The 25,462-nt window shown below is 49.7% G+C and overlaps 1 long non-coding RNA gene across 1 annotated transcript; it reads right to left on the reverse strand.

The window, feature by feature from the left end:
* Positions 1–23,299: 23,299 nt before the first annotated feature.
* Positions 23,300–24,374, reverse strand: LOC123134081 (uncharacterized). Its single transcript, XR_006465494.1, has 3 exons — positions 24,138–24,374; positions 23,838–24,052; positions 23,300–23,360 (listed from the first exon to the last, which is right to left on the reverse strand). It is a non-coding gene; the product is annotated as an uncharacterized lncRNA (long non-coding RNA).
* Positions 24,375–25,462: the final 1,088 nt, after the last annotated feature.

A 25,462-nucleotide genomic window follows, 5' to 3' on the forward strand; every position in this document is an offset into this window, starting at 1 on the left:
TCGTCAGTCGCACGATTTTCAAAATTAACTTAGAACAATAAGGAATCCCAAAAACATTTCAACATATGAAAGTTGCGCCTCATTCGTAGATTTCCAACGGCTTATCACACGCCTTGTTTCGACAAACGGTTCAAAAACTGAAGCGAAAACAGTACAAAAATTGCTAAAAAAATCGTAAAAACAGAATTCCGCGATTTACTAAATCTAAAACTGCTCTTAAACCGTAATGAATTAGAGAAAATAATAGATACAAAAAAGATGCGCCTCGATGATATCTTTCCAACGGTGTATCATTTGCTTCATTCCAACAAGAGGTTTAGAAAAAAAATGCGAAAAAATGCTCGCTGCCACTCGTCGTGCGCCGCACCATTTTCACAACTGCTCTTAAACTGTGAAGAATCTCGAGAAGTGTTCAACATGGAGAAGTTGCGCCTAATCCATAGCTTCTCAACGGTATATTACATGGCTTGTTCCGATAAACGGTTAAAAAACTAGAGTGAAAAAGGTGCCGAAAAAACACCGCGTGCAGTTTTTTCCGACACGAAGTTCACTACTCTCTGTATTGCAGCACCCCTGCTAGTGAAAGTGCAGTGCATTTGTGTTAAGCGTGTAGTGCGGAAGTGTTATCAGAATAGTTATTCTACTAATATTAGCAGAATAGACCGGCTTTATATATATATATATATATATGATGCACTTGATCCCGGAAATGTATCTATCCTTCGAACCAGAGGAGTGCTTCAAACTAACAACAGTACATAATATCCAAAAAAAGGGTCATGCTACAGCAGCAGAATACCTGGCTCAGTCTAGATATCAGTATGAATCAAGTTGTGCATATTTTCTGTTGGCATGAACCATATTGCCGCATGTCGGGTTTGCAAAATTCATCCATCGCATGCAAGCTTGATGCCTTTCACACACTGAAGATTATATGGCAACAAGTTGTGTCGACGAATCTCTAGATTTGGTGATTCATGAAACCCATGGTATGATGTGTAAACACAGTCCCCCTGGCGAAAGGAAGTTGCATAGCACGGTAATCATCACGGGTGATATGATCGATCATTGGTTGGATGATCGGATAATTGAGCCCGAGGAACATGGAGTGGTTGCCGAGGCTGTAAACCCGCCTCCAGTTGAATACGCCTGCCCAATGGAGCTGGGATCTTTCTCGAACACGAAGCAGCCATAGCCATCAATGTCACGAACGCCCCAGCATTGTACTGAATGTGGTTTGATGTAATGGTTTGGTAAATTTGGTACATGTGAATGAGCATCAAATGACCGCTGTCAGCTGACCGAGTGATAAACCACCACCCATCGGCTGGTATGATTCCAGGTCCTAGAATCATGAAGGCTAGCGCATTTGCGTCTGCTGCAACAATTCAAATTGGAGACCAAAAGAACAAAAATAAACAATCATGTTCAGAGTATGTGTGGAATTAAGATTATTATAACAGTGACACATATCATACATAGAGAATTGCAATGCCGTGATCATAATCATACCCCAAGTTAAAAAAATAAGCCAATGGCTTTCATATTCTAGCAATATGTCATGGTTCAAACATCATGTAACAATGAGAGGAAAACAGCTATGATAGGGCCTACTCATATTCTACCATAGCACTTACTACTGTTCTCATATCAACTCTAAGCAATAACATGCGTTGTTATAAAAATCTTGGAAATGAGAGTAACATATAGCAATCATGAGTTGATGCTCATAATATCTATTCTAACAATCATTAGATGCCAAATGTTCTCATATCAACTCTAACAATAACATGTGTGGTCATAAAAACCTAGGAAATGAGAGGAACATATAGCAATGATGTGGTTATAGACATACTATCTATTCTAAATTTGTAACAATGAACATGCAGTCGTATTCATAAGGTAAAGATGAGATGAGATAGAACTATTACATGACGATAGAATCCACCGGTATCGGCAGCCAATCTGTGCGTCGACCGCGTAAACGATGCCATCATGCACTCTAGCATCAGACAGAAATGTTGCCTCAACAGGATTGACGATGAGCCATAACCATGTATGGTGACCGGATTCCAGATAGACTAATCCCATGTTGAACAAGGCAATGAGCTTGTAATCCATGTAGTATTCGGATGGTGTGGGAACTTCGCAGATTACAACTTTCAGCAAACAGAGGTCGAGCCAAAATCTTGACGCGTCCCATGCATAGTAGGCAGGAGTGTCCGGCGGGCGCGAGGCTCGATGGTGGCGGTATCCAACGATGGAAGGGTGATCTCTCGCTGGGTGTAGATATCCACGAGACGCCACGGACTATCGGCTTGGTGGATGAGGACGATCAGTTGGCCTTCATGCCCGCCTAGTAGTGGCCGCGCATGAAGGACAGGTGGACGGGTAGTGGTAGCATGTCGAGGGGCACCACGACAACCTTTGTAGGATCGTCAAGTCAGTGTCTGGGCCACCTGCGAGGATCGGGCATCAGCAAGAAGGGTGTCTTGAAAAGAGTCAGCCGGTTGCAGACGAGTAGACGGTACAAAGACACCGAGCATGCAGCCAGACGGACGTTGCTGAGTAGGTCCATATGATTATAGATCTGCTCCAAGAGAACATCGGGGAGGGAATTCCAATCGCGGCTCTGCGTGTCAATCGATTCTGCCATTGGGGTTTTCGGTGCCTACGAGCCAGCAGGGAAGTGGATTCGTGCGGGCGAGAGAAGAAGCTTCTCCTCGTGTGGTCGAGCAGTGAGCGGGGGGATATGGTACGCGCGAGCTACCAAGAAAGATGGCGCGGGCGGGCGAGCTGTGAGTGGGGGGAAATGGTGTGCGACCGACGATGGGGAAGAGAGGAGGAAGAAGAGAGGAGGAAGAAGAGTGAAAGACGGGGAAGAAAGTGCATTAAATCTCAATTCTACTAGTACTACTACCAGGATATACTATCCTTCGGTGTGTAAATAGTTACACCGATGACATGTGGGTCTACCTCAAGAGGGACCATATGTCAGTTAATGGAGGTGAGGGGTGCGTAGGCGTATTTGCGGAAGCGTGCTCTACTGGCAAACATGATGGCAGTACTGGGTGAGGCTGGTTTAGTAACAACAACGAGATGGTTCAGCTTATTAATTAAGAGTCCCATCTGGTATTGCTTGTATTGTCACTTCACTGTAAAGATTAGTTGAATAGTTCTCTCTGACCAAGATGGGTGTCAGTGTCAAAACCGGCGAATCTCGGGTAGGGGGTCCCGAACTGTGCGTCCAAGGCTAATGGTAATAGGAGGCGGGGGACACAATGTTTACCCAGGTTCGGCCCCTCTCTATGGAGGTAATACCCTACTTCCTGCTTGATTGATCTTGATGATATGAGTATTACAAGAGTTGATCTACCACGAGATCATAGAGGCTAAACCATAGAAGCTATCCTATGATTATGATTGTTCTTGTCCTACGGACTAAACCCTCCGGTTTATATAGACACCGGAGGGGGATAAGGTTACACAGAGTCGGTTATAGAGAAGGGAATCTACATATCCGAATTGCCAAGCTTGCCTTCCACGCAAAGGAGAGTCCCACCCAGGCACGGGACGAAGTCTTCAATCTCGTATCTTCATAGTCCAACAGTCCGGCATAAGCATATAGTCCGGCTGTCCGAGGACCCCCTAATCTAGGACTCCCTCAGTAGCCCCTGAACCAAGCTTCAATGGTGATGAGTCTGGCGCGCAGATTGGCTTAGGCATTTCAAGGCGGGTTCCTTCTCTGAATACTCCAAAGTGGATCTTGAACACAAGAATCGTGTCCGGCTCTGCAAAATAAATTCCACACACCACCGTAGAGAGCAAAGTATTCCACGAGTCTAATCTGCTGACAACTTTTTTCACAGCGTGACATCGCGCCGTGTCCTGGTCATTATTCGAACCATTTTCTCAACCTGCTACTGCACATCTTGCGAGGCGGTTTTATTGCACATCTTGTCGAAGCAGAGATCATGTCCCCTTATCAAGGAATCCTCATCAATACGGGAGTGGGTAACCCAACCGCGCCATTAGCACGGCACTTGGGGAATAAGCGAGTTTCTAGGACAAGTGGGGAGGCGCATGATCTGCTGCCATTATAAGGAGACAAGGACTCCCTTTTTCACCCACGCCTTCCTCTTATTCCGCCTGTTCTCTCTTGCTCGAGCTCCAGCGCCCAAGCATTCGCCTTCTCCGCCCACAAAGGTTCTTCCGAAAATGTTCGAATCTGGAGCTGGAGGCAAGTAGATGGCCTCTACCGTCCGGAGAAGGATATTAAGAAACTTTGGGAGGCCGGATATTTGGCCAAGAAGATCGGCCACCGCCTTTCGACGGCGGGACAGATTGTCCCTACTCCGGAACCCGACGAGAGGGTTGTATTCCTCCCTCACTTTGTCTGCGGGCTAGGGTTTCCCCTCCACCCATTCGTTCGTGGAATTATGTATTACTACGGGATCGATTTTCATGATCTATCCCCTAATTCCTTCCTCACATCTCGACATTCATCGTCGTGTGCGAGGCCTTTCTCCGCATCTCCCCACACTTTGGATTATGGCTGGAGATTTTCAATGTGAAGCTCAAGGTGGTGAGCGGTGAGCACGCTGAGTGCGGAGGAGCCATGGTAAGCAAGATGCCCAACGTCACATGGCCATCAGGTACTTTCAATGATTCCGTCAAAGGGTGGCAACAATAGTGGTTCTACGTCACTGAGCCATGCGGCAAAAAATGGGCCGCAGCTCCCGTATTCCGATCCGGAGCTCCATTGCGGCTCACGTCCTGGCCCAAGAAGGGCCTGAACTGGTCTTCGCTAGATGAGTTGGCGGTGCTCCAGGCGCGCATTAAGGGCATGGAAGACAAGAATATCAAACTTGTCAATGTGGTCCAAGTGATGTTAGTTCACCGGATTCTCCCTTTTCAACACAGGGCCTGCAATTTATGCGAATTCGACCCGACCAAGAACTAGACCCTACTAAGGCTCTTTGACTCATCGCACGAAGACATCTGGAAAGTGCTCTTTAAGTCCGGCAAATCGTGGCCGGATTCGGCCGAGGACCGCGGGTACCAACTGTCCCGACCCGCGAGTTCGGTAAGTTTTCATATGTTGGCAAGTTTATATGCTTTATCTGCATAATCCAAGGGAAACACTCAATGTATTTTCCCACAACTTTCCTAGGGCTGGACGAAGAAGGCAGGGCGGATATACTACCTGGCCCCACTGCCAGAAGAACAAGTCGGCCCACTTCTAGCGAAGATGCTGGTCCCGGTGCCTTACAAGGAGCCGAGGAAGAAAGTCGAGAAAGAGGCCAAAAAGACCAGGGGCGGCCCACTTCAGGCATGGTATCCGAAGACTCCGAAGCCTAATCTTCCTCAAAAGAGGATGAGGAAGAGGAGGAAAGCTGATCCCCCAAGTGAGGGGGGAAAAGAAAAGGACGGCCTCCACACACTTGGAGGCTGAATCTCCTAAGAAGGGAAAAACTCTATTTCCGCAGGAATCCGCCACCGCCACCGACAGTAGCCCGGAGTGGGATCCCAAGGTCCAGCCCCTAGTGAAATCGTGAGTATATAAAACCCGGACACGTTTGTGTATCCAGACTCACCATCATATAGCGTTTAATCACATCGAGTCACGCCTTTTTGTAGTCTGGCCAAATCCCGCGTCGAGCAATCCTCATCAGAGGATTTACTGGGTTCGGATGCCATGGACAATGGGACACCCCCGATGGCCCCCTCCCCAAAACACGTGAATGACACCGAGGTATCGTCCCAAAGGGACCCAGGCCGAGGAGTGGGTGGGGAGACTGTTAAGGCGGCGCCAGAGGGTCAAACCTCGGCGCCCGGACACACGGGAGGAAAGGCTCCCATGGACACCGACGGCGGGGGCTATCTTGAATCAGACCCCTAGCCAGACATAGTTCCGGAGACCAACACGGCTCCGGAATCAGGCGAGCAACCTCCCTCGATCGAAGGGGGTGCGCCTGCTCCACCCGCAACCTCTGCCCAACCAGAGGTGCCGGATACCTTATCAGCAGCGCTGAAGAGCGCCTCCATCGTTGAAGAACACCGTGCCCTTATGGGTGTAGTGATTGAGAAGATTCAGTCTGCCGAAAGCGGGCTGACTGAGGCCGACATCAGCCTTATAACGGGCTTTGAGGTATGTTGTGAGGTTTCAAAGAGTGCCATAGTATAGATAGTAGCCCCTGATACACTGTTCAGTGTTCAAAAGAAAAACCGGACAGAGGATCAAATATATGTTCGCAGGAGACTTACCCTGTGGTACCTCTCCCTCTTTTGTTTTTTCTAAGCAGGTGTCTGTAGTGACTGCCACCTCTCATACTGCGGAAGTCTCCGGACTGAAGCAGAGTCTGGGGCGGGCCAAAAAGAACTCAGCCAAGTGAAGAACCAGTTGAAGGATAACCAAGGTATGTAAAAACCTTGTTTGAATTCAGCATGAATGAATAATTGAGTCTGACGAAAAAAAATTCATGATGTGCTCTAGGAGCGACGGCCGAAGTCAAGGCTCTTAAGAAGGTAGTGGCTGAGGCCGAGAAGAAGGCAGCCTCAGAGCAGGCCCTTCGTGAAAAGCACGAGGCTAGAGTTATTGAAGTTCAGCAAGAGCTCCAACAGGCTGGGAAGAAATGCGAGACCTTGGAGCAGAGTTTAACGGAGAAAGAATTCGAACTCACCAAGGCTCGTCAAGCCGCACATGATGCCTGAGGCGAAGCCCAAGGCTCCCTGCAGTAAATCCAGGAGGCCAGAAAGATCACGGCGGGTAAGGCTTTTTCTATGCACAACGAATGTTTAAGGGCGGAAAATCATGTTACTGATCCGAATTCGGATTTTTTAAGGGGTGTTGTCGGACCTGCCATGCAGCATATCTGATGCCACACAATTCTACCGAGCCGAAAAAGGAGCTCAATGGAGAAGCTCTTCTGGTCGCAATATCTGGCGCCAGAGCATCCAGTGCCCTTTGCCGATCAACTGAAACAGCTGATCGAGCTGCATTGGGCGGCCGAACTAGCCATGAAGGATTTAATTATCCGGCTATAGCCCGCCGAGGCGATTCCCAGCAGCTACTTCAGACTCATGAAGCGACTTGTGAGTGCCTGCCCTCGACTTGAAGTCATCAAGCGATCGGTCTATGTGGAAGGTGCGCGAATGGTCTTCGCCCGTGCAAAGGTAAACTGGGCGAAGATGGATGCCGAAAAGCTGATGACCGAAGGACCGCCTGTGGGGAAGGAGCACCGCAAGTCCGAGTCATATTATGACAGTGTCCTGAAAGGATCCCGCCTTGCAGCAGAGCAATGTGCCAAGGATATTATATTCCCATGAATAGATTCATGTTATCCTATGTAATGTTGAACAAGGTCATTTATATGATATAATGCCTGTTTTTTTTGAAAATTTTACCTCCTGTGCGACCGTTTAATATATTAATCCTGAGAGTTGGCCAGTCGTCGGCTTCTGCCCCCATGTAGGAAGTACGTGGGTGTTCGGGCTAAACCTAAACATTCTTTACCCCAGTTTTGGTTCCTTGAAGCAGGTGTTCAGTGCAACGAACCAGGCAATCGGACTATAAGGCTTTATCACCCTCACTTAGCCATAAGAGTTTGACAAAAAGAAAGGTAGGCGCAGCCCCTGGTGTTTGGAAGACCGCATTAGGGGCTCTATAAGCACCTGATCGGAAGAAAAAGCCGATCCATCGCACGCTGCATAAGTTATCACATGATGCGGAAGAAATCCTTAAAGATTTTGTAACCTCTCGAACAGCTGACCAACTCTCGCCGAATCATGGTATTCAGTTTTCGACTTTCTCTACTAAGGTGCTCGTCCGAAAGAACCGGGACACAATCACAATATTTCTCCCTTTACTACCCTAGCCGATATAGCGGAACATAGGGTAGCAAGCACAGGATCCGGGCAACCCAACTATTGACCCAAGACATGATTCGGAGCCGATGCATATAATGCTATAAGTTCGGGGTGCCGAATGACCGTGAGGGTGTTTGGACTTTATTGCCGTATTATGGTTATAACGAGGCCCCGACATATTAAGGTGTACTGTAGTGTACGGATACCATTTGACAGAAAATATCAATAACAAAGAATAACAAGTAAGCGTCATATAAAGCTGCGTGTTGTAATTGAATAATACATCAAGGCGTACGAGTACAAGTTGTGCGATAAAAAGAAATATGACTTCGGAACCTGCTGGGACCAGGGGCTGTGTGCGAATCCGGTTAATAATCGGATGATCATCAAGGGGAATATCTAATGATTCCCTTACGCATTCGAGCTGTTTCCCTTCTTGGTATGTTCGTCCCCTCATGGGTCTGGTCGCCATGTCGCCAGTGATGGCCTAGACAAAAGTGGACCTACAAAGAAAATGCAAACAATGTTTGTGTGCCATGGAGCAGTTGAGCCGCCTTGCAGGGCCAAACCTAGCCTTGCCTCCGCCTATCGACGAAGTGGTTAATTGAGCTCTTGACGAGCTGGGCTATCCTGCCGCGGAGTATTTCGGACTCTTTCGACGGTGTCTGGGACCCTAGCTGTCGAATGAAGGTTCGACTGAAAAATGCCACTCTGCGCTGCTACTTCCAAGGCGGCGGTGTGCTCTTCGGTACGGAGGGAGCGTTCAGCTTTGCCATTAACCGTTATGACGCCGTGTGGACCGGGCATCTTGAGCTTAAGGTAAGCGTAGTGTGGCACCGCGTTGAATCGAGCAAACGCAGTTCACCCGAGCAGTGCGTGATAGCTACTGCGAAAAGGGACGATATCGAAGATTAACTCTTTGTTGTGGTAATTATCCGGGGGTCCGGAGACTACTTCTAGAGTGATGGAGCCTATACAGTAGGCCTCCAAGCCTGGTATAGCACCTTTAAAGGTTGTTTTAGTGGGTTTGATCTTTAAAGGATCGATACCCATCTTGCGCACTGTATCCTAATAAAGCAGGTTTAGACTGCTGCCTCCGTCCATAGGGACTCGTGCGAGGTGGAATCCGTCAATTATTGGGTCAAGAACTAGTGTGTCTGAACCGTCCTGACGGATATTGGTTGGACGATCATTGCGGTCAAAGATTGTCGGGCCGGACGACCATGGGTAATATTTTGGGGCGACTAGCTTCATTGTGTAGACGTCCCTAGGTGTGCGCCGCCGTTCCCGTTTGGGAATATGGGTGGCATGTATCATATTCACTATTTTAGTTTGCGGGGGGAACTTCTTTTGCCCTCCTTTGTTTGGTGGCCCGGGCTCCTCTACAAACCCCCTGCTTCCCTCTACGAAGGGCCTATCTATTTACTTTTATGTTGAGTCATCACCCTTCTTATTAAAAAGCACCCGCTGGAGAGCACACTGTCATTTGCATTCATTAGTATTGGTTTATATTGGGTATGACTTGACTGGATCTCTTTTACGATGAATTACAATGTTTAGTCAGTCCTTGATCTTTAAAGGTGCTCTGCATTTATGTTTTGCAGTCTCAGAAAGGGCTAGAGATATACCATTTTGTTATATCATGTTATGATTGTTTTGAGAAAGTGTTGTCATCCGAGTTTTATTATTATGGCTTGCTAGCTGATTATGCTATTGATATGAGTAATTGTGAGACCTGGGTGTTATTATGAGTATGGTTAGTTCATAATATTTGTTGAAACCTGAATGATGGCTTTGCATGTTTACAACAACAAGAGCAAACCGAGTTTGTAAAAGTTTTTCTTTATCACTTTCAGTTTATCAACTGAATTGCTTGAGGACAAGCAAAGGTTTAAGCTTGGGGGAGTTGATACGTCTCCAACGTATCTACTTTTCCAAACACTTTTGCCCTTGTTTTGGACTCTAACTTGCATGATTTGAATGGAACTAACCCGGACTGACGCTGTTTTCAGCAGAACTGCCATGATGTTTTTTTATGTGTAGAAAATAAAAGTTCTCGGAATGTCCTGAAAATCCACGGAGGCACTTTTTGGAAAATATAAAAAATACTGGCGAAAGAATCAAGTCTAGGGGGGCCACACCCTATCCACGAGGGTGGGGGCGCGCCCTCCCCCCTGGGCGCGCCCCCCTGTCTTGTGGGCCCCCTAAGGCTCCGCCGACCTCAACTCCAACTCCATATATTCCGTCTCGCGGAGAAAAAAATCAGAGAGAAAGTTTCATCGCGTTTTACGATACGGAGCCGCTGCCAAGCCCTAATCTCTCTCGGGAGGGCTGATCTGGAGTCCATTCGAGGCTCCGGAGAGGGGGATTCGTCGCCGTCGTCATCATCAACCATCCTCCATCACCAATTTCATGATGCTCACCGCCGTGCGTGAGTAATTCCATTGTAGGCTTGCTGGATAGTGATGGGTTGGATGAGATTTACCATGTAATCAAGTTAGTTTTGTTAGGGTTTGATCCCTAGTATCCACTATGTTCTTAGATTGATGTTGCTATGACTTTGCTATGCTTAATGCTTATCACTAGGGCCCGAGTGCCATGATTTCAGATCTGAACCTATTATGTTTTCATGAATTTATGTGTGTTCTTGATCCTATCTTGCAAGTCTATAGTCACCTATTATGTGCTATGATCCGACAACCCCGAAGTGACAATAATCGGGATACTTCTCGGTGATGACCATAGTTTGAGGAGTTCATGTATTCACTATGGCTAATGCTTTGTTCTGGTTCTCTATTAAAAGGAGGCCTTAATATCCCTTAGTTTCCGCTAGGACCCCGCTGACACGGGAGGGTAGGACAAAAGATGTCATGCAAGTTCTTTTCCATAAGCACGTGTGGCTATTTATGGAATACATGCCTACATTACATTGATGAACTGGAGCTAGTTCTGTGTCACCCTATGTTAGAGCTATTACATCAGGAATCGCATCCGACATAATTATCCATCAGTGATCCAATGCCTACGAGCTTTTCACATATTGTGCTTCGCTTATTTACTTTTCCGTTGCTATTGTTACAATTACTACAAAACCCAAAAACTATTATCTTTACTTTCGCTACCGTAACCTTTATTATCATACTACTTTGATATTAAATACTTTGCTATAGATACTAAGTTATCCAGGTGTGGTTGAATTAACAACTCAACTGCTAATACTCAAGAATATTCATTGGCTTCCCTTGTGTCGAATCAATACATTTGGGTTGAATACTTTACCATCGAAAGCTGTTGCGATCATCTACACTTGTGGGTTATCAGAAATCTTCGATCCATACCATGGGGTCTGTTGTCCCATCATATGGTTCGATGTTTACGAGTTTGAACCTTTTTGGGAATTCATGCTCCATTTCTTCGTCAGTGAAGCATAGGGGGTGTGCGGTGCCTCTATGTCGGGCTACATTGCGATGCAGTTCGGATGAATTTGGTCTGCTATATTCGGCCCGGACGGATTTGTATTTGGTATATCCAGCGTGGCGGTCATCGCCACGCGTTGGGGCGCGCCCCCGCGAACCATAGATCAATCTTGACTGTCCTGCTTTGTTTTCCAATTCATCTCGCAGGTCATGCGTGTAGCCCCGGGTCTTCGTGTTTTTATTTGTTCGACGACGGGGTGCGGGCTGGTGTTCGGGCTGATACGCCGCTTTGTCTCGGCCACGAGGTGGTCGGTCAGCCGCATCCTACGCTGGTAGTATAGGCTCTAGTGCCTCGTCCTCGAATTGATGTAACATGCTGCGCCTCGGGTAACTTTTGGTTGGGCAGTCAAGTCTGTATTCCTCGGCCGCCAGGACTTTAGTCCATCTGTCAGTGAATATATCTTGATCAGCTTGAAGCTGTTGCTGTTTTTTTCAGGCTCTTTGTAGTGCCTATAAGCTGGCGCTTGAAGCGCTCCTGCTTGACGGGATCCTCGGGCATGGTAAATTCTTCGTCGCCGAGGCTCACCTCGTCTTCGGAGAGGGGCATGTAATTGCCGTCCTCCGAGTCTTCATCCATTGCATGTTCATCAAGGCTAGGTTGCCCGTCCTCCCGTACGGCCTGCTCGAAGCTTGGCTGGGTGGGATTGTTTTCGTCTTCGGCATCATCCGGAGTGCTATTGTCTCTGGTGCCAGTATTGCTGTTTTTGCTATGGCGGGGTTTAGAGCGGCGCCGCCGACGTCGGCACTTAGGTTGCTTCTCTAGAGGATCACCCTCTATTGCATCCTTTTGATCCTCGCCATTGTTTTCTTTGGGTGTATCCACCATTGTCGGTGTCAAAACCGGCGGATCTCGGGTAGGGGGTCCCGAACTGTGCGTCTAGGCGGATGGTAACAGGAGACAAGGGCTAGGGTTACACAAAGTCGGTTACAATGGTAGGAGATCTACATATCCGTATCACCAAGCTTGCCTTCCATGCCAAGGAAAGTCCCATCCGCACACGGGACGAAGTCTTCAATCTTGTATCTTCATAGTCTTGGAGTCCGGCTGACAATGATAGTCCGGCTGTCCGGACACCCCTAGTCCAGGACTCCCTCAGTAGCCCCTGAACCAGGCTTCAATGACGATGAGTCCGGCGCGCATATTGTTCGGCATTGCAAGGCGGGTTCCTCCTCCGAATAATTCATAGAAGATTGTGAACACCAGGATAGTGTCCAGCTCTGCAAAATAAATTCCACATTCCACCGTAGAGAGAATAATATGTACACAAGTTCAATCTGCTGACGTATTTTGTGGCATGACGTCACACCACTACCAAGCCTTTACTTGAATCGTTTTTATCATATCACCTCAGCGCGTTTAGCAAAGCGGTTTCCTTGGCACGTCTTGTCGAAGCAGAGATCATGTTCCCCTTATTCTGGGATTCTCATCAATACGGACGTGGGTAACCCAACCGCGCCATTGATGGTGGCGCTTGGGAGATAAGCGAGTTTTACCAGGCCGGTGGGGATGCATAGCTTTCATCCTCCCATATATAAGGGGATAAGGATCCACCCTTTTTTACCTACGCCTTCTTCCTCCTTTGCTTATCCATCTTCGCGCACTCGAGCTCCAGCGCCCAAGTCCGCGCATCTCGTCTCAACCTTCTCCGACCATGTCCGGAGCGGGAGGTAAATGGCTGGCCTCCTCCGTTACGGAGGAGCACATCGCAAAACTGCGCAGCGCCGGATACCTTTCTGGCGACATCGCGCACCGGCTGCCCGACAAGGGGCAGCTCGTCCCCACCCCCAGGCCCCATGAGAGGGTCGTATTACTTCCCCACTTCCTCCGCGGACTGGGCTTCCCGTTGCATCCCGTTGTCCGGGGGCTCATGTACTATTACAGCCTGGATTTCCATGATCTGGCGCCAAACTTCATCCTCAACATCTCGGCGTTTATTGTCGTGTGCGAGGCCTTCCTCTGCATCCAGCCCCACTTCGGCTTGTGGCTCAAGACCTTCAATGTCAAGCCGAAGGTGGTGAAGGACACTCAAGCGGAGTGCGGAGGCGCCATGTTGGGCAAGATGCCCAACGTCATCTGGCTCGAAGGGGCCTTCGTGGAGTCCGTCAAGGGGTGGCAATCGGGGTGGTTCTACATCACCAAGCAGCGCGACCCTAAGTGGGCGGCGGCCCCCGAGTTCAGATCTGGTATCCCTATGCAGCTCACCTCCTAGAAAGAGAAGGGCTTGCTATGGGGCAGTTCGGAGGAGCTGACAGGACTCCAGTCCTATCTTCAGACCCTGGTGAACAAGAAGCTTAGGCTTGTCAATGTGATCCAGGTCATGCTCATCCGCCGGATCCTCCCCTGCCAACAACGGGCCTTCAACCTGTGGGAGTTCGATCCGGCACAGCACCGGACTCCGAGCGGGCTCTTCGACACGACGTATGAAGCCGTCTGGAGGGTGCTATTCAAGGGCGGAGAAGCCCCCGCATCCGCGACTGAAGATCGCGGATTCAGCACCAAGCGCCCGGCCGGTGAGGTAAGCTTCGTTATCCTCTATTGGACAGTTGTTTTCTTTCATAGTTTGACTCTATGTGGGATCTAAAACTCCCAATGCCTTTGACAGGACTGGCAGAGAACGTCCGGACAGGTAGACTGTCCGGCTCCCCTTCCCGAAGACCCAGCGGACGCCCGCTTGACGGGGCTGCTGGTCCCGGAACTTTATGTGGTATCGGAGAAGAAGGCCAAAAAGGAGGCCACGGGAACCCGAAGAAGTTCCCGGCACGAGGTGATATCGGTCTCATCGTCCGATGGCTCCGAGGCGGACTCCTCCCCCGAAGACGAGAAGGAGAAAGAGGACTCTCTCCCAGAGGAAGGAGAGAGGAAGAGGAAGGCTTCCCCGACAGGGGAGGCCGAAGGGTCCAAGAGGGGAAGAACTATTCCCCCGAACAGTTCCGCCAACGCCAATGTTGGCGACGAAGAGTGGCCCTCAAGGGCCAGGCCTCCGGCAAGATCGTAAGTATCCGGATTCCTGAATGATTTACAATTTCTCTTTTGTGTCACATAGTGTCCTTCTAATGCCGCACGCTACCTGCAGTCCAGCCGATGATGATCTCCCCGCTTCATCGAGCGGGTCGTTGGCTCCGTCGGATGTAGACTCCATCCCGACTGCCTCCACCCCTCGCGACGCTGAGGACGCCAAGGTGGGATCCCGAGAAGGGACCCATCAGGAGGAGGCTCCGGAGGCGCCACAAGGCAGCCTCCCGGACTTTGCGCGGGACTCCACGCCGGAACCCGCAGTGGTTCGGGAGTCCAGCCGGCGGCCCCTTCGCAAGAAGGGCAAGATCGTGACGCCGGCGACCTCCGTCCAACCGGAGGCGCCGGACAACTTGTTGGAGGCGCTCAAAGGCGTTTCCATCGAGGAAGAACACCGCACTATTATGAGTGCGGTGATTCAGAAGGTTCAGCTTGCCAAGAGCGGGCTGACCGAAGCCTGCAGTAGCCTTCTAACAGGCTTTGAGGTAAGAAGTTAAAAATATGCAATGTAATACTGCATAGACAGTAGCCCCTGATGCTCGGTTCGATGTTCGGAAAGAAAAACCGGATTGAGGATCTAAAAAAGATATACGCAGGAGTGCTAAAAATTATGTCAATATGGGTTTGCAGGCTGCGTTGCTGACCTCTGCCGCACTGACTGCGGAGGTCGGTGCTTTGAAGCAGGACCTCGAGCGGTCCGAGCAAGAGCTCGGCCGTGCCAAGAAGCAGCTCGAGGACAAAGAAGGTGAGTAACACCACTTTGAAATTTGTACCTTACAGAAAAGGATTTAGGTTGCAATAAAAATAACAAGGATAACGTGGGTATTGCAGGGGCCACGAACGAGGTGGCAACCCTGAAGGAGGCTGTGTCCGCGGCCGAACGCAATGCGGCCGCGGAACGGGCAGAGTGAGAGAAGCAGGAGGCGCAGGTGGCGGAGGTGCGGCAAGAGCTCCAGGCTCTCATGGAAAAGCATGAGAGTTTGGAGCGCGACTCAAAGACTCGAGAGTCCGAGCTTGCCTCGGCTCTCGAAAGTGCCAAAGCCGCCAAGGCCGAGGCACATAAGTCCCTCCAGGAGATTGAGGCGGTGAAGAAGATAGCGGCGGGTAAGGCATTTTTCATGCAAAGCAAGCATGTGAATGTAAATTACCTGTTACTTACCCGAATTCGGAGCTCTCCTGGGGCGTTTGCAGATCTGCCTCGCAGCGTGTCCGATGCCGCTGCATTCTACCGGGCTGAGGAGGGGAGCTCGACGGAGAAGGTCTTCTGGTCTCAGTATGCTGAGGCCGGACATCCGGTGCCCCCTAGCGACCAGCTGAAGCAGCTGGTCGAGCTCCACAAAGTAGCCGAGCAGGCCATGAAGGGCCTCATAGTCCGGCTGTGGCCTGGAGAGGCCATGCCTGGGAGCTACTTCGGCCTCGTGCGGCGGCTGGTGGATGCGTGCCCCTGGGTGGAGGTCATCAAGCGCTCCGCCTGTATTGAAGGTGCCCGTCGGGCCCTTGCCCGCGCAAAGGTGCACTGGTGCAGGCTGGATGCAGAGAGGCTCCTGACGGACGCGCCCCCGCCGGGCAAAGAGTATCGTACGCCCGAGATGTACTATAAGACTGTCCTGAAGGGTGCCCACAAGATTGCGGATGAGTGCCCCAGAGATGTAATTATTGAGTAGACTCGCCATGTGTTATCCTGTGCGCTGAAAACATTGTTCATATGCGCTAAGCAACGCTTATTGATTTAAAATATTACCTTCTGTGCGGCCGTTTATTAAATCTGAGAGATGGCAAGTCGTCGGCTTCAGCCCCCATGCCACGAGTGCTGGGGTGTTCAGGATAAACTTGAGCACTCTTGTTCCCATTTTTGGGTCCATCTAGGGAGGCGCTCAACACAACGAACAAGGCAACCGGACTTATAATGCTTGAACACTCTCACTTAGCCATAGAATTCTATAATTTTAAATTTCGGCGAAGCCCCTAGTATTCGGAAGACCGAGTTCGGGGCGCTATCCACGCCTTGGCCGGACATTATCCGGTTCTTCGCTCGAAGCAGCATAAGTCTTTAGGGACTCGAAAAGACCTCTCGAATAGCAACCAGTCTCTCGCCTTATCATGACAGTCAGTTTTAGCTTTCTCCACTGAGGCGCTCGCCTAGCTCAACCGGGGCGCAATCGCAGTGGTTCTCCCAGTGCTACCTTAGCCGACAGAACGGAAAGTAAGGTACCAAAACATGGGAACCGGGCAAACCCAACTATTGACCTAAGACATGATTCGGAGCCGATTCATATAATGCTATAAGTTCGGGGTGCCGCACTTGTGAAAGTGTTCGGACTTATCACACCATAATGCGGGGAATGTAAGCCCCTGGTGTATTCGGCCGTACCAAATTGTACGGATGCAAGATGTCGTAAATGAACATATATATAAACAAAGGAATGCAATTATAAGCGAAAAAATGGTGCATTGTTTATTCAGGGAATTCTGCCATGAGTGCAGAACGATACAAATAGTGCGGTAAGCAAGGGAGTGGACTATTTTAAACATGTCCCCCTCCAGGGGTGGGCTGCTGAACGTTGTAATAAACAGATTTAATGCTCATAATGGAGACCACCTGAGTGTTTGTCGTAGCCCTTGTTCCTCCCTGGCTATTGCATCGTGAGTTCGGCAGGTTCGCCGCCGGACAGAGCCTCTGGTGAACGGAGTCCTGTGTATAAAAAGAAGGAAAATAAAAATAAAAAGAGCAACACACTTGGGAACCCCTGGTGTGGTCGAGCCGCACTCTGGGTCTGTTATGGTCGTGCCCCTCCCCCTATGCCCATGGTATCTCCAGAGCGTAATGATGTATGCGGAGAGCTTGTCTTGCAATCATGCGAGGGTTGGGGTTGGGGCCGCATTGCTACGCGTGCTCGGAACATGCCAGGTGGTCTTGACTGATATTGCTCCGGGCGCGTTTGGCCGTGTCCGGTCGTTTAATGGCCGGACTCGAAAATTGCCTTAGAAGGCTGCTCTGTACTTCTGCCGCGAGAGCCGCTGTGTGTTCCTCCCTTCGGAGGGAGCGTTCAGTATTTCCGTTGACCGTAATGACTCCATGAGGGCCTAGCATCTTGAGCTTAAGGTATGCATAATGCGGCACCGCGTTGAACTTTGCGAACGCGGTTCGTTCGAGGAGAGCGTGATAGCCGCTACGGAACGGGACTATGTCGAAGATTAACTCCTCGCTTTGGAAATTATCCGGGGATCCGAAGACCACTTCCAGTGTGACTGAGCCTGTACAATTGGCCTCAGCACCTGGTATGACGCCTTTGAATGTCGTCTTTGTAGGTTTAATCCTTGAGGGGTCTATGCCCATCTTGCGCACTGTATCCTGATAAAGCAGGTTCAGGCTACTGCCGCCGTCCATCAGGACTCTCATGAGGTGAAATCCATCGACGATTGGGTCTAAAACCAATGCGGCGAATCCGCCATGGCGGATACTGGTCGGATGGTCTCTTCGATCGAAAGTGATCCGGCAAGAGGACCATGGATTAAACTTCGGGGCGACTGGCTCCATCGCATATACGTCCTGTAGTGCACGCTTCCGCTCCCCCTTGGGTATATGGGTTGCGTATATCATATTTACCGTCCGCACTTGTGGGGGGAAACCCTTCTGTCCTCTACTGTTCGGCGGCCAGGTCTCTTCCTCGTCGTCGCTGTGCAGCCCCTTGTCATTGTTTTCGGCAATTAACTTGCCTACCTGCTTAAATACCCAACAATCTCTGTTGGTATGGTTAGCTGGCTTTTCGGGGGTGCCATGTATCTGGCATGAGCGGTCGAGTATTCGGTCCAAATTGGACAGACCCAGAGTAGTTCTTTTGAATGGCTTCTTTCGTTGACCGGGTTTAGAGCCTCTGAATCCGGCGTTGACTGTCGTATCCTCATTGTTATCGCCATTAACGCGGCGTTTGTTTTTGTTTCGACGCGACCTGCCATTGTGGTCCTTGGTATCCGGACTGCCAGCATTTTTGCTGAGGTTGTTGCTTCGAGCTAGCCAGCTGTCCTCTCCCGCACAGAAGCGGGTCATGAGTGATGTGAGGGCTGCCATGGATTTCGGCTTTTCCTGTCCTAGGTGCTGGGCTAGCCACTCGTCGCGGATGTTATGTTTGAAGGCTGCAAGGGCCTCTGCATCCGGACAGTCGTCGATTTGATTTTTCTTGGTTAAGAACCGTGTCCAGAACTGTCTGGCCGATTCATCTGGCTGCTGAATTATGTGGCTTAGGTCATCGGCATCTGGTGGTCGCACATATGTGCCCTAGAAGTTGTCGAGGAATGCGGCTTCCAGGTCCTCCCAACACCCAATTGACTCTGCGGGCAAGCTGTTAAGCCAATGTCGAGCTGGTCCTTTAAGCTTGAGTGGGAGATATTTGATGGCGTGGAGATCGTCGCCGCGGGCCATATGGATATGAAGGAGATAATCCTCGATCCAAACCGCAGGGTCTGTTGTGCCATCGTAGGATTCAATGTTGATGGGTTTAAACCCTTCAGGGATTTGATGATTCATTACTTCGTCTGTGAAGCATAGTGGGTGTGCGGCGCCTCTGTATTGAGCAATGTCACGACGTAGCTCAAGAGAGTGTTGTCTGCTGTGTTCGGCCCGGCCGGAGTTGCTGTATCCGGTGCGACGGTATTCGTCGTGGGTCGTGGGGTGCCCACGTGATCCATAGATAGATCTGGATTGTCTTGCCTTGTCCTCCAATATATCCCGCAAGTCAGGCGCGTTCCCCCGTGGCTTCATACTTTTTGAGCGGTGCCGGGGTACGGTTCTGGTGGAGGGCCTAGATGCCTCTCTGTCGCGGCCACGAGGTGGTCGGTCTGCCGTATTGTGCGTTGGTGATGAAGGTTTGTATGCTTCCTCCTCTAGTCGGGGGAGCAACTTGCGTTTTGGGTAGCTTTTGGAGGGGCGTTCGAGTTCATACTCTTCGACCGCGAGGACCTCGGTCCATCTGTCGGCCAGCAGGTCTTGATCAGCTTGAAGCTGTTGCTGCTTTTTCTTTAGGCTGTTCGCCGTGGCCATTAGCGTGTGTTTAAAACGCTCTTGTTCGACGGGATCCTCGGGCACGACAAATTCGTCGTCGTTGAGGCTTGCCTCGTCTCCGGAGGGAGGCATGTAATTGTCATCCTCAACCTCTTCGTCTGCTGCTCTCTCGTGAGGGCTGGCTTCTGCGTCCTCCTGTGCTGAATCTTGCTGGAGGGGGTTGTCTTCGTCACTTTCTGGGGTGTTATTATCTCCTGTGCCGGAATCTCCATTCTTGCTGTGGCGGGATTTAGAGCGGCGCTGCTGACGTCGGTGCTTGGGCTGTTTCTTTAAGGAATCTGCCTCCGCTGCTTCTTCGCCGTCCCCATCTTTTGGGGTGTCCACCATGTATATGTCGTATGACGAGGTGGTCTTCCAGTGTCCTGTAGGCGCAGGTTCTTGATCGTCTCCGGCATTGTCGTCCATACCGTCGATGTCTTCGGAGTCGTAGTCTAGCATGTCGGTTAGATCATCGACAGTGGCTACAAAATGGGTGGTGGGTGGGCTTTGAATTTCTTCGTCGTCTGCATCCCAACCATCCTGGCCGTAGTCCGGCCAGGGCTCTCCGGATAACGAGAGATGCTTTAGCGAATTTAGGATGTCGCCAAAGGGTGAGTGCTGAAAGATGTCCGCAGCAGTGAACTCCATGATCGGCGCCCAATCAGATTCGATTTGCAGGGGCGCAGGAGGTTCGGAGTCCGGCAGGGAGTCCGGCACCTCGGAGTCACGAGCTTTATAAGGGACGAGGTCAGTGTTCGGCTCCATCGCCGTGGAAGTTGCAGCTCCCGAGGCGGCGTCCAGCCACCCGTCCTCGATCTGCGCAATCGGCTCCGAACTATGGGTCGGAGCGGATTCGTGTGCGGCCTCCAAGGTACTGTCCGGCGGCAGAGCTAGATCATGCCCATCGTGACAGTGCGGCACGCTCGGCTGCGGCTCGGATCCATCGAAGATCAAGTCTCCGCGGATATCCGCCGTGAAGTTTAGGCTCCCAAATCTGATCTGATGGCCAGGGGTGTAGCTTTTGATCTGCTCCAGATGGCCAAGTGAATTGGCCCGCAGTGCGAAGCCGCCGAATACGAAGATCTGTCCGGCGAGAAAAGTCTCACCCAGGACTGCATTGTTGTTGATTGAAGAAGCCATCAAGCCTATCGGTGACGACACAGAGAAACTCTCAATGAAAGCACCAATGTCGGTGTCAAAACCGGCGGATCTCGGGTAGGGGGTCCCGAACTGTGCGTCTAGGCGGATGGTAACAGGAGACAAGGGACATGATGTTTTTACCCAGGTTCGGGCCCTCTCGATGGAGGTAAAACCCTACTCCTGCTTGATTGATATTGATGATATGGGTAGTACAAGAGTGGATCTACCACGAGATCAAGGAGGCTAAATCCTAGAAGCTAGCCTATGGTATGATTGTTGTAATGGTTGTTGTCCTACGGACTAAAACCCTCCGGTTTATATAGACACCGGAGAGGGCTAGGGTTACACAGAGTCGGTTACAATGGTAGGAGATCTACATATCTGTATCACCAAGCTTGCCTTCCACGCCAAGGAAAGTCCCATCCGGACATGGGACGAAGTCTTCAATCTTGTATCTTCATAGTCTTGGAGTCCGGCTGACGATGATAGTCCGGCTGTCCGGACACCCCCTAGTCCAGGACTCCCTCAACCATATATATGTCATATGATGAGGTGGCCATCCAGCGCCCTGTGGGCGGTGGTTCCTATTCTTCTCCGGCATCGTCGTCCATCCCGTCGATGTCTTCGGAGTCGAAATCAAGCATGTCGGTTAAGTCGTCGACAGTGGCTATTAAGTGGGTGGTGGGTGGGTAACGAATTCCTTTGTCGTCCTCTTCCCACTTAAGCCGGACATAGTTCGACCCAAGGACTCCTGACAGGGAGAGAGATTTTAATGAGTTTAGCACGTCGCCCAAGGGCGAGTGCTAAAAGATATCCGTGGAGCTAAACTCCATGATCGGTGCCCAGTTAGATCTGATTGGCACGGATGCACACGGTTCAGAGCCTATGGCCGGAGACGAGTCCGAGGGTCCGATGGCACAGACCTCATCAGAAGTGAAATCTGTGTTCGGCTCTATTGCCGTTGAGTGTGTGGCTTCCGTGGCGGGGTCCATCCTTCGTCCTCGGATGGCACGATCTGCACTAGATTTAAAGCCAGGGCAGCTGCAGGTGTTACTACAAAAAAAAAGACACATCCGTGACATTTTGGGTCGAACGAAACTTTTTTCTGTCATACATATGACACTTCTATGACGATAATTGTGACAAAACCAGGTATCATCATAGATGTGGTGGGCTCCTACTTCTATGACAAAAAATCATGACAGAAAATTCGCTTTTCGTCCTGGGCGGGCCGGAGACGCAGCTGCATGACATTCTTTGGGCCGTCCATGACGGAAAAAACCATGGTAGAAGCGAGGGCGAGGAAAATTTTGAGGAGTTCCCAGTTACGGTGGGTGGTCGGGGGCCGAGCGACGCGTGTTTCTCTCTTACACGTACGCGCATGTGTGCGAGGCGTTGGCTCTAACTGAACCCGAGCGAGGCGTTGGGCTCTAAATGAACCCGAGCGATTGCACTGCAGGATACGCATTACTGAACCCGAGCGATCGATCGATGGTTGTTAATGTAACGACCAAATCTCGAAGGATTTGAGTCTCTGTGCTTACCGTGCTAGTCCCTGGATCGAACTCGCTAGCACACACAGTATAGATGAATACCAGAATAGCAAGTGCATCATTTATTACAACGTATGATCCAGAATGTATAAAATAAAACAATCTGCATAGCACTTGGCTAGCTTTATTCAATCAAACAGCGGAAAGTAGCAGAAAATAATGATGAGTCCCATCATAGCCCACTGGCGATGTTGAGTGCAGACTCGCGACCCTAACGGTACCTTACTCTTCGTCTGAATATCCTGCAACATGAGACGTTGCAGCCATATAGGTCAATACTTTGAATGTATTGGCAAGTTACACAGGAGTAATAATAGCAGACCTACATGTATATGCATAGTACAACAAAAGGAAGGCTTGAGGGTTTATTTTTGCATAAAGCTGATTTTATCCTAATAACTACCTAATAGTCAATTTTTTTATTTAGTTCTTTTATTACTACAATTAAATACACAAGGTTGAGTTGGCAAAATCAACTCCAACCTACCCTTTATTAAGTTGCCCACAAATATTATTAAGTGTCACATCTGTCAAGATCATCCAACAACTGTAATGGCATAGTGGCTCAAATTTACCCATAACCGGGGGCACGGCTAATCATGATTAGTTTTAATACTCTGCAGAGTTTTGTATGCTTTACCCGCTGGACCCAATCCGAAGATTGAGACAAAGTCTTTCAGAAGAGGTTCCCTTAACCACCTGACGGCCACATCCCACCTACATATGCTACATCTGTCGACACTGTCTGGGCCAGGGTTCCAACAACTGATCAACTAAGCCAGAGCCCATATAGCCAGTGGCCGCACATGGAAGCTACTAGTCACTAAGTCTGTCTGATGTTTTTGAACCTGGGCGGCATTCCACTTAGGGTGCAGTCTCATGAGCGCATGGCCTTAGAAAAGGTGCAAGACCCCATGATGCCTTCCCTCAACACCAAGCAATACCACTTCCGCCCAGAGGTGAGTTAAATCCTGAGTTACTACTCAATTGTTATATATATGTAATCCTCACATAAACTCAATGTATACACGAACCACCCCCGTCTACAAAGCATAGCAAACTACAACTACCACGATTTGCAAAAGACGGGCAGATAGCTCAACAGCATATAGCAAAATAATATAGTAATCCTATACATGCATATATTCATAGTGTGATATAACTACATGCATAGAAAACAATAGGTAAAGGATGATCAACATGTAACTTGCCTTGGTTCTGGTTCAGAAAGTCACACTCCTGACAATAGTTCGCGTCGCACTCCGGACAATCTACACGTTTCACACAATTCAACAAATCAATCATCGAAACACGAATCGAACCAAAATAAAACCAACAGCAAGAAAATCATTTCAAAAACACAACAACAAAAGCTTAACAGCACCTAAATTGCACTACGGTCATGACGCAAAAAGAAACACTCGATTCCAATAAACGGTTTGAGAGTTACGGCCTCCCGAAGGTTTATTTCAAATTTGAACGAATTCAAATTTAAAAAGTGCAAACATGTGCAAAGTTGGTACTGTGATATTGTGCTGATTTTTGTGAGATCATAGGAAAAAGAATTACCTAATTTGGACTTATACACTAAAAGATCTAGCTAACTGAATTTTGGATGAAAACCTGAAAATAAAACAGAAGAAAACTCTATTCGGGGAAATATTGTAGAGGTTACTGTGGCGTTTACTGTAGCGGTGCCAAGTGTCAAAGCGTGATTGGTTGGAAAATTTGCATGCGCGCATGCTCACCATGTACAGAGGAAAACGGCGGCGGTGGCGCTCCTCCGGCGACTCTCCGGTGACTCTCCGGCGAGGGGGAAGTGACAGGAGGATGCGGCGGTGAGTGGTGGAGGTGGTGGTGGTGTTCAACGGCGACGGGGCTCCCTCGAGCGGCGGTGGCGAGCTCCTGAACTCCGGCGTGCTCCGGCGAAGTCGGGCGTCGGTGGCGGCATCGTCCTGGTGCGCTGCAGGTTAACCCGAGGTGTCAAATGAGTGCGGCGTCGAGAGGGGGTTCGAACGGTGACAAGTGGAGCGGCCGGGCGTCCTTACGGCGGTGGATTCAGACGGTCAACGACGGCGGCGGCTGAAGCTCCTCCGTGAGATCCGATTTGCCCCAGGGAGGCGTGTGGACGAGGGGAAAACGAGGAAGCGACCTCGGTAGGGTTTCCCCTAGGGTAATTACCCGATCCAGGAGTCCCAGGGGTGGGCGGGGTGAACAGGGCGCTGGATCGATCCGGGCTCGGCCACGGTTGCGCGTGCGGTGCGGCGCTGATTCGTCCGACCGGAGCTAGGAGATGAGCAGCGATGCGGGACCCGCTGTCAGTGGCTGAAGGCGGCGACGGGCTGCGGGTACCGCTTCGGGTGGCCAGCTGGGCCGCGGGGAGGTGAGGTGCTGGGGTGCTGGGCCACAGCGCTCTACTGGGCCGGCTGGCTGGCTGCAGTGCTGCGGCGCTACGTGCTTTGTTTTTTTCTCTTTAACAAAACTACAGCAGCAAAAAACAAAAGAAATAAAATAACATACACAAAATAAAATCTAAATAAAAATACCTAGACACACAGTAAAAATAGCCCTATAGCTATAAACTACAGGAGCACTATTTCCAATACTAATGCAATTTTGTAAAATAATTTTGATGCAAAAGGCCACACAAACAGTAAAATAACACACAATTAAAATATTTTGAAGATCACAAAAATTACCAGAACATATCAAATGAACTGGAAATAATATTCTGCACATTATGAACATTTTTAAAATAGGGGAGAAGTCATGTTATCTCCACTCCAAATAAATTGCCTTTTGTTGCATAATGATTTGAATATTCTGAAAAAGCAAATAATGCAATAAAAATATGATATGCATATGAATGATCTATTAACATCCTAATTTAGGAAAATTGGGATGTTACAAACCTACCCCCCTTAAGATGAATCTCGCCCTCGGGATTCGGGCTGGCTAGCGAATAGGTGTGGGTGATCCTGCTTGAGATCTTCCTCTCGTTCCCAGGTAGCTTCCTCCTCTGTATGATGATCCCACTGAACCTTGCATAACTTGATTGTCTTGGTGCGTGTAACTCTCTCTGCTGTCTCCAAAATCTTAACAGGTTTCTCCTCATATGTCAAATCACTCTCCAACTGAGTTGCCTCAAGTGGCACCGTGTCCCTCAATGGAACATCCATCATCTCTGCATGGCACTTCTTCAACTGGGATACATGAAACACATAATGAACTCCAGACAAGGATTCTGGCAACTCCAGCTGATAAGCTACCTCTCCTCTACGCTCCAAGATCGTGTAAGGCCCCACAAAACGTGGTGCTAACTTACCCTTAATTCCAAACCTCTTAATTCCACGAAGTGGCGAAACTCTAAGAT

Source organism: Triticum aestivum, chromosome 6B (genome assembly GCF_018294505.1).
Source record: "Triticum aestivum cultivar Chinese Spring chromosome 6B, IWGSC CS RefSeq v2.1, whole genome shotgun sequence".
NCBI lineage: Eukaryota > Viridiplantae > Streptophyta > Magnoliopsida > Poales > Poaceae > Triticum > Triticum aestivum.